Below are 7,543 nucleotides of genomic sequence, written 5' to 3'. Positions count from 1 at the left end.
ACTTACCTGGGAGTAGGCCCCATTGACTATAATGGAGCTTACTTCTCAGACGGCATGCATAGGACTTGGGCTCTGACTCAGCAGAAAGTTTTCTATGTGAAAGCACTGAATGCCTTGGAAAAGGAGGATCCCTGGGTCGTGTGTGTCCCCCCCTCCCCAGTATTCAAAGCACTGAACGTGCATTAGTTTAATGCTACCCACACAACAGCCCTGTAAGTAAGCATTAGCTACATATTGCAGCTGAGGCTGAGAAGGAACAGCTTGCTATTAAATGAGTTTATGGCAGAGGTGAGCTACAAACAGGAGAAGCTGCTTCACAGCCCTGCCTCTTGGGCACCACGCAACATCAGCTCTCAACATGCACCAGCGTGGCTCTGGAATGTGGCTGGCTGTCCATTCATTTATGGGTCCATATCAAGCCCATTCTTATTTTTAGCATCCTAAATAGCCTGCCACAAAGGCAGAGCAATGGGAACCCTAACCTCCCCCCCCAAAAAACAGGCACAAGTCCCTTGCACTGGCTCCCGTGTGTCACGAACATGCCGTAAAGCATGTTCACGGCTACTCGAGAGCAGGCTAGCCCAGTGCAAGGATGTGCACTGGCCTAGCTGTGCCGGACCTGTGCCCAGAAAAAGTTTGTGCCAGCCTGGGCAGGCCGGCACAGGGGGCTGGAGAGGGTGGCAGGAAGGTGGAATGGAGGCAAGGAGGCGGCGTTTTTGGGCAGGAGGAGGGCAGCCTTGGAGGGACCAGCTGCACCAGGGCAGGCTGAATCCTAACCTCTGGCCTGGGCCCAATCAGCATTACACCGGCCGCTCGGATTTGCACCTGTGAAATTGTGGGCACAGATTCAAGTAGCCCCATAGGGCTGGCTGGTGCGCAACACAGAGTAAGGGGAATAAAATCCCCTTACTCCAAGCTGCATCCCAGCCCACACCTACCTCGGGCTGGATTCAGCACAGGGCAGTCAGCCTGCCTGTTCCAGCGCAAGGATTGCACCCTAAAGATCACCTTCTCCTGTGTGTCCCTTCCTGTGAGCTCCAAGCAACTTCAAATACTTCCCCCCTTAATGTCTTCCTACTAAGGCTTGGCATATGGTCACACAAGGCAGGGTCTTTCCCGTGGTGGCTCCACCACTACTTAACATTCCCACATTTGGTATAGATGTGACTGTTCCAAGAGGCCAACAGTGCTGGGTAAAGACTGAAAATCACACCCTGCTTATCCTATGTTGCTTAGTGTTGAACTTTATCTATCCTTGAGGCTGTATTAACATAGTTTTACGGTTGCTTGTTTATTTTTATTCGTTACAACGCCTTTCCGATGAAGCAGTTCAAGGCGGTCAGTAAAAACAACAAGAATAGCTATTGTTCTTTTGGTGCCAAGGAATTATGTTTAGCACAATTAACTATCTTGAGTTTCCTTAGAGAAGGAAGCCAGGATATCTATTTGAATAAATGAATGATCCTCCCTCCGTCCACTCTCCACTTGTTCCTGGAAACTCTGATCAGTCCAGACAGCCAGGACAACATTCCATCAAAGCAGAACCCCTTTCAAAAGGTTCCAGCGGGAGAGAGGCAAGGCAAGGATTTCATGCGCTCACTGCAATCCACAGGAGTGAAGGTGGCAATCCTGGGCAGATCTACTTGTGAGTAAGTCCCACTGATTCAGTGGGGCACATGCCTTCTGATCACACTTGCACTGCCTTACACAGAAACAACGCTTAACTTTGATCAAAACGTGCCCCACATAGGCTTTGATCTTGAAAGCAAGCGGAGGTGTAGGAACGTCCTGACTTATGGCCAGAGCACTACTATCAGTGCTAAGGGTGGTCAAACTTGCTTAACATAAGAGCCACGTACAATAAACTTTGGTTGTTTGAAAGGCACAATATTTAAGAAGCATTTAAATTCTTAAACATATTTGCCCTGAATGTTTAACTTGTATTTTGATCCAGTGGACTCTTGGGTTTATAACTGGTAAACAGTTCTAAAGCTTGAAAATCTATTTACCTTTTCTATTCATTGTGACGCAAAAAGAAGCTCAGGCAACATACTCCAGACAGCCACACATTATAATGTCAAAGAGTTGTGTGTGGCTCTTAAGCCATGGTTTGGCTACCCCGATATACGCCAGTTTCACTCTCAGGTGAACAGAGATGGGTCAGCTTTGGGCTTCCACAGTGGTGAAGCGGCATGGATGCCCCCCTCCATTCCACAGTGGCACATCACCTGGTTTTGCCAAGCTCACAAGCAGGAGACACCAGTGCGCTGGCAATCATGTATTAGTTGTCTGCAAAGGTGCCACCCAAGGGCAGACATTAGAACTCAATATAGCGTGATGTGTGAACAGCCTTCTTGTCATCCTAGGGGGACAGAACAGGGGTGGCTTAGACCAGGGGTGCCCAAACCCTGGCCCTGGGGCCACTTGCGGCCCTTGAGGACTTCCAATGCGGCCCTCAGGGAGACCCCAGTCTCCAATGAGCCTCTGGCCCTCCAGAAACTTGCTAGAGCACGCACTGGCCCGACGCAACTGCTCTCAGCGTGAGGGCAACTGTTTGACCTCTCGTGTTAACTGTGGGATGAGGACTCCCTCCACTGCTTGTTGTTTCACGTCTGTGATGCAGTAGTGGCAGCAAAGAAAAGGCCAGCCTTGCTTTGTGCAAGGCCTTTTATAAAGCCTTGAGCTATTGCAAGACCTTCATTCATTCATATAAGTTCAACTTCTAGTATATTAATTTATATAAACTTATGTAAATTTATTCAAATTTTAAATGTAAATTAATTCTGTTTTCCCCCGGCCCTTGACACAGTGTCAGAAAGATGATGTGGCCCTCCTGCCAAAAGCTTTGGACACCCCTGGCTTAGACTATGTGCAGAAGCACATACAGAGAGAGAGAGAGAGAGAGAGAGAGAGAGAGAGGCAGCACTGTTAAGATCTTGCCCTGAGCAGGGAGGATTTCCACAGGGCTCTCTTGGGCTTTTCCAAAGCCCTAATATCCTCTGCTCTGGATCAAGCAGAGCTCTAGCACCAGTAGCTTTGCAGAGCCCTGGCTCTGCTTGTGTGCAATGGCAGAGAATCTTTGAGGGATTACAACGCCGGGGGGGAGGGGGGAGATAAAGGAGGAAGCTCAGCATATTTATACTAAATGCTTGCAAGCCCATGTAAACCGTATGCACACACACCAGATGAGTGTAGGTGGCCTGGCAGAGGGATGGGTCTGCTCTGGGACCGCTGCCAAGGCTGGCTCTTTTCTCCGCTCCAATTTGGAAGGGAAGGGAGCGCCTATTCTGCGCCTTGCCTAGAGATGGCAGTGATCCTTCATGCTTGCACCCACATTCAGCCAGCTGATCTTGCTCCGTTCAAGGAGGGACGTTCTGGCTTGCTTTGGGGATTCTGCCGAAAATCCTCAAGAGTGAAAGGGAACAGGTGGATCCCTCTCTCGCCCGTGCTTCACCGCCCATCTCCCCTCACCTGCGACATGCTCAGGTCCCAGTGGGCTGAAATGCATTCGGCTTATAGGCAGTGCCCATGGCGTGTGCACAAAATGAGATGTCCTTGCCCCGAGACAGTTACAATTTGGATAGGCCCAAGGGAGACGACAGAGCAAGGGGAGAGAAACAGAGGCGGGGCGAGGACTAAGGGACTAGCTCAGTGTCACTGATGCTGCAGCAAGGAATAGGGAAGATAGCCTCGTGCCAAAGGCATCACAGGAAAGGCGGGATTCAGGATGAGATTTGAAGGAAGTCGGGGAGATTGAACATAAGAAGATTGTAAGAGCCCTGCTGGATCAGGCCAAAGTCCCATCTAGTTCAGCTTCCTGTATCTCACAGCAGCCCACCAAATGCCCCAGGGAGCACACCAGATAACAAGAAGACCTGCAAGGCCTCCTGGGAATTGTAGTTAAGAACATAAGAACAGCCCCACTGGATCAGGCCAGAGACCCGTTGTGTCCAGCTTCCTGTATCTCACAGTGGCCCACCAAATGCCCCAGGGAGCACACCAGATAACAAGACCTGCAAGGCATTCTGGGAATTGTAGTTAAGAACATGAGAACAGCCCCACTGGATTAGGCCAGAGGCCCGTCGTGTCCAGCTTCCTGTATCTCACAGTGGCCCACCAAATGCCCCAGGGAGCACACCAGATAACAAGACCTGCAAGGCATTCTGGGAATTGTAGTTTAAGAACATAAGAAGAGCCCCACTGGATCAGGCCATAGGCCCATCTAGTCCAGCTTCCTGTATCTCACAGTGGGCCGCCAGATACTTGCATCCCACTGTAACTGGGCAGCAAACCCCATGCTATATATCCTAAGCCACTTAAGCCCAGTCCTAACCCTCCCTTCGCAGGTTCAAAAGGTACATCTAATATAAATCTACATCTGTTGGGACACAAATGTCCAGGACGCACAAAGGATGAATGCAAATATCCAGTACTGGGGCACATTTTGACTGGAACACAGTTGTCAAGGATGCGATGTTCCTGTCACTGACGTCAAGGCTTGGAACCCTGGGAGCTCAGATCTGTGCTGAAGCAGAGAGGTGGGGGGGGCGCTAATGCACAGCGGAGGGAGAAGAGGGGATTCATTCATAATTCACTTTGCCCCAACAAACTCTCCTCTCCAAAGCCAATCCCCCCACCCTGTGGGGTCATGTGCCCCTTGGATTTTCACTGCAAATCCTTAAAGTGGGCATAAATCCATTGTCCATGCTGCTCTACCAGCCAGCTTTGAGAGCTGTGCCCCAGGTAAGAGCAATCACTGTGGCTCACATTGCCTTGGGCAATGTGTTGAGACTTGGATGAGAGTGGGGAGACACCCCCCACCCCACCCCACACATCACTCTGTCTCTCGGCTGTTGAGAGGTTAAAGCTACAGTAGAAAAACCACACGGGTTCATTCATGTGCTTTAGAAAAAAGATGCATTCTCTCTCTCCCCCCCCCCCCAACTTGGAGATGCAACGTCTCTGGGAAAGGAACTGAAGTCTGGCAAATGGAGACACTGCTTGGCAACCTTCAGTCTCGAAAGACTACTATGGTGTAAGCCTACAGCACTTGGTATTCCCAGGCAGTCTCCCATCCAAGTACTAACCAGGCCTGACCCTGCTTAGCTTCCAAGATCAGACGCGATCAGGTGATAGTGTTCAGTATAGGGAGATGGTTGGCAACCTTTAGTCTCAAAAGACTATGGTAGAAGCCTACAGCACTCGGTATTCCCAGGAGGTCTCCCATCCAAGTACTAACCAGGCCTGACCCTGCTTAGCTTCTGAGATCAGATGAGATCGGGCACGTGCAGGGTAACAGTTGCTGCAATGGAGACACTCAAAGGAACGATTCAGACACAGCAAATGGAGGGGCAGTGATTTTCCAGATCAAAGGGATCGAGAAACAGAGACTGTCCCTAGGAAACAGCAACAGTTGGAGTCTAGGGAATCCGCAAACTTGTGTCTCCTTCACTCCCCTGGCCACCCGTGGCCATCCACTCCATTCCTACCAACAGCGCACAGACCCTCCTGTCACTGGTAAAGGTTCATCTCCATCTGACTTAGGAACCCAGGAAGCTGCTTTGTCCCGAGTCAGAGCCTGGCATTGTCAGCAGCTCTCCAGAGTTTCAGGCTCTGCTTGGAAGTGATGCCAAGGCTTCAAGCCGAGACCCTCTACATGCAAAACAGGGGCTCTGTCGCTGAGCTACAGCCCTTACTTCAATGGCTTCCTCCTTCCTAAAACTCCATGTCTCCATCAGCTGCTTCTTAGCCCACCACTTATTCTGTGGCACTTATTCCTTTAGGACACAATCCTAACCCACTTTCCAGTACCGACATAGGGGCAATGCACTCCGGGGTAAGGGAACAAACATTCCCATAACTTTGAGGAGTCTTCCATGACTGCCACCCAACTGCAGGATGCAGCACACGTCCCATTGGCACAGCTATGACAGTGCTGGAAAGCTGGTGAGGATTTGGGCCTTAGCCACTCTGTCTTTTGGCCAGTCATGAAAGTCCTCCCCTTTCCTTGAATGCGATCCCTCCAGATCTTAAGCCTTAGGTTAAGGAGGTTTCTTCAGAGTCTCCTCTTTCTCTCTCATTAATTGCTTCTTGTCTCAGCCCTACCACTCCCTGATCCTCCACACTTCTCCTTCTCCTCCATATCTCTCTTCCGTTCCAATCCAGGGAGTCATAAGACTGGATCCGGCCAAAGGCCCATCTACTCCCGCTTTCTGTGACTCACAGCTGCCCACCAGACATCTCTTCTGGGAGCACTCAAGACAACAAGATGCCTACATCCTGTTGCTACTCCCTTGCATCTGGCATTCTGAGGTAGCCTATTTCCAAAAACTTGGCTTGTAACCTGTGATGAATTTTTCCTCCATAAATCTGCCTATCCGCTTTTAAAGGCATCCAGACCAGGTGCCATCACCACATCCTGTGGCAAGGAGTTTAATTTTCAGAGTCGGGGAGTGGAGAAGGTGGGTGGGTTGATGGACAGAGAGGGCAGATTAGCGGACGATTCCCCCTCTGCTTGCCTGTCCACTTTCAGCAATTCTCCTCCTCCTCGCACTCCCTGGACTCAACAAGGGGGAGGAATGGAGCAAGAGAGGAACTATGGAGCCAGCAGCAGCCCGCCCCACTCCTCTAATCCATTTTTTCCTTTCCTGCTCCATTTTTTGTTTTGATACAGGAAGTGGCAGGATGAGGTAAACTAGAGGAGACAGGCTCTGTCACTTTGCCCCAACAAACTCTCCTCTCCAAAGCCAAGCCCCCCACCCTGTGGGGTCATATGTGCCCCTTGGATTTTCACTGCAAATCCTTAAAGTGGGCATAAATCCATTGTCCATGCTGCTCTACCAACCAGCTTTGAGAGCTGTGCCCCAAAAACTTTGGACACCCCCTGGCTTAGACTATAGGCAGTCTAAGTCTATGTTGCTGCCTGAGGCAACCATCTCAGTTGGCCTCATGGATGGGCCGGTTCTACCGAAAAGCATTATCTAAACAACACCCTGCAAAAGGAATAAGCACACATCTAGGCTACTACTAGCGCTCAACTCTGAGAGAAAAATACATGGAAAAGTATTGTTTACAAGACCCTCCCACCCCTCCACTCGCCATCCTTATTCCAAGCATTTTTTAAAAACACCGTCCAAAAGAGTTAATGATCCACTCATTATTGAGCTAATAAGGCGTTCCGCACCCTTCACAGATTGCATTTATGGGAACATGCAAGGCAGCCAGTTCACAAACACCACTTTCTGACTGACCCCCCCCCCGGCAACCAGCCTCTAATCTGCTCAACCCCCCCCCTCCAAATTAACCTGGGAGGGGCTTGCCGCTTAGCCCCACTTCTGCAGACAAATGGCTCCACTCAGGGAAGGAGTGTCAGCTGGTAGATTTATGGCTGAAATGATTTTAATGGGCTATTGAACAAGCGCTTGTAACATAAAAGTATTATAATAGGATAAAGGTAAACAGCACTTCCGGGAGAGGAGATGGAATCTCCCTTTGGGAAAAGCAAGCAAGATTGTTAAATTTAATTTAAGGTTTATTAGATGTT

At 50.0% G+C, this 7,543-nt stretch overlaps 1 pseudogene; it reads right to left on the bottom strand.

Moving 5' to 3' along the window:
- Window positions 1-5,190: 5,190 nt before the first annotated feature.
- On the bottom strand, window positions 5,191-5,310 carry LOC136634613 (5S ribosomal RNA; annotated as a pseudogene).
- Between the last annotated feature and the right edge of the window lie 2,233 nt (window positions 5,311-7,543).

This window comes from Tiliqua scincoides, chromosome 14 (assembly GCF_035046505.1).
Source record: "Tiliqua scincoides isolate rTilSci1 chromosome 14, rTilSci1.hap2, whole genome shotgun sequence".
Lineage (NCBI taxonomy): Eukaryota > Metazoa > Chordata > Lepidosauria > Squamata > Scincidae > Tiliqua > Tiliqua scincoides.
Note: the sequence above shows the minus strand (reverse complement) of the source record. Positions and strands in the feature narration are given on the sequence as shown.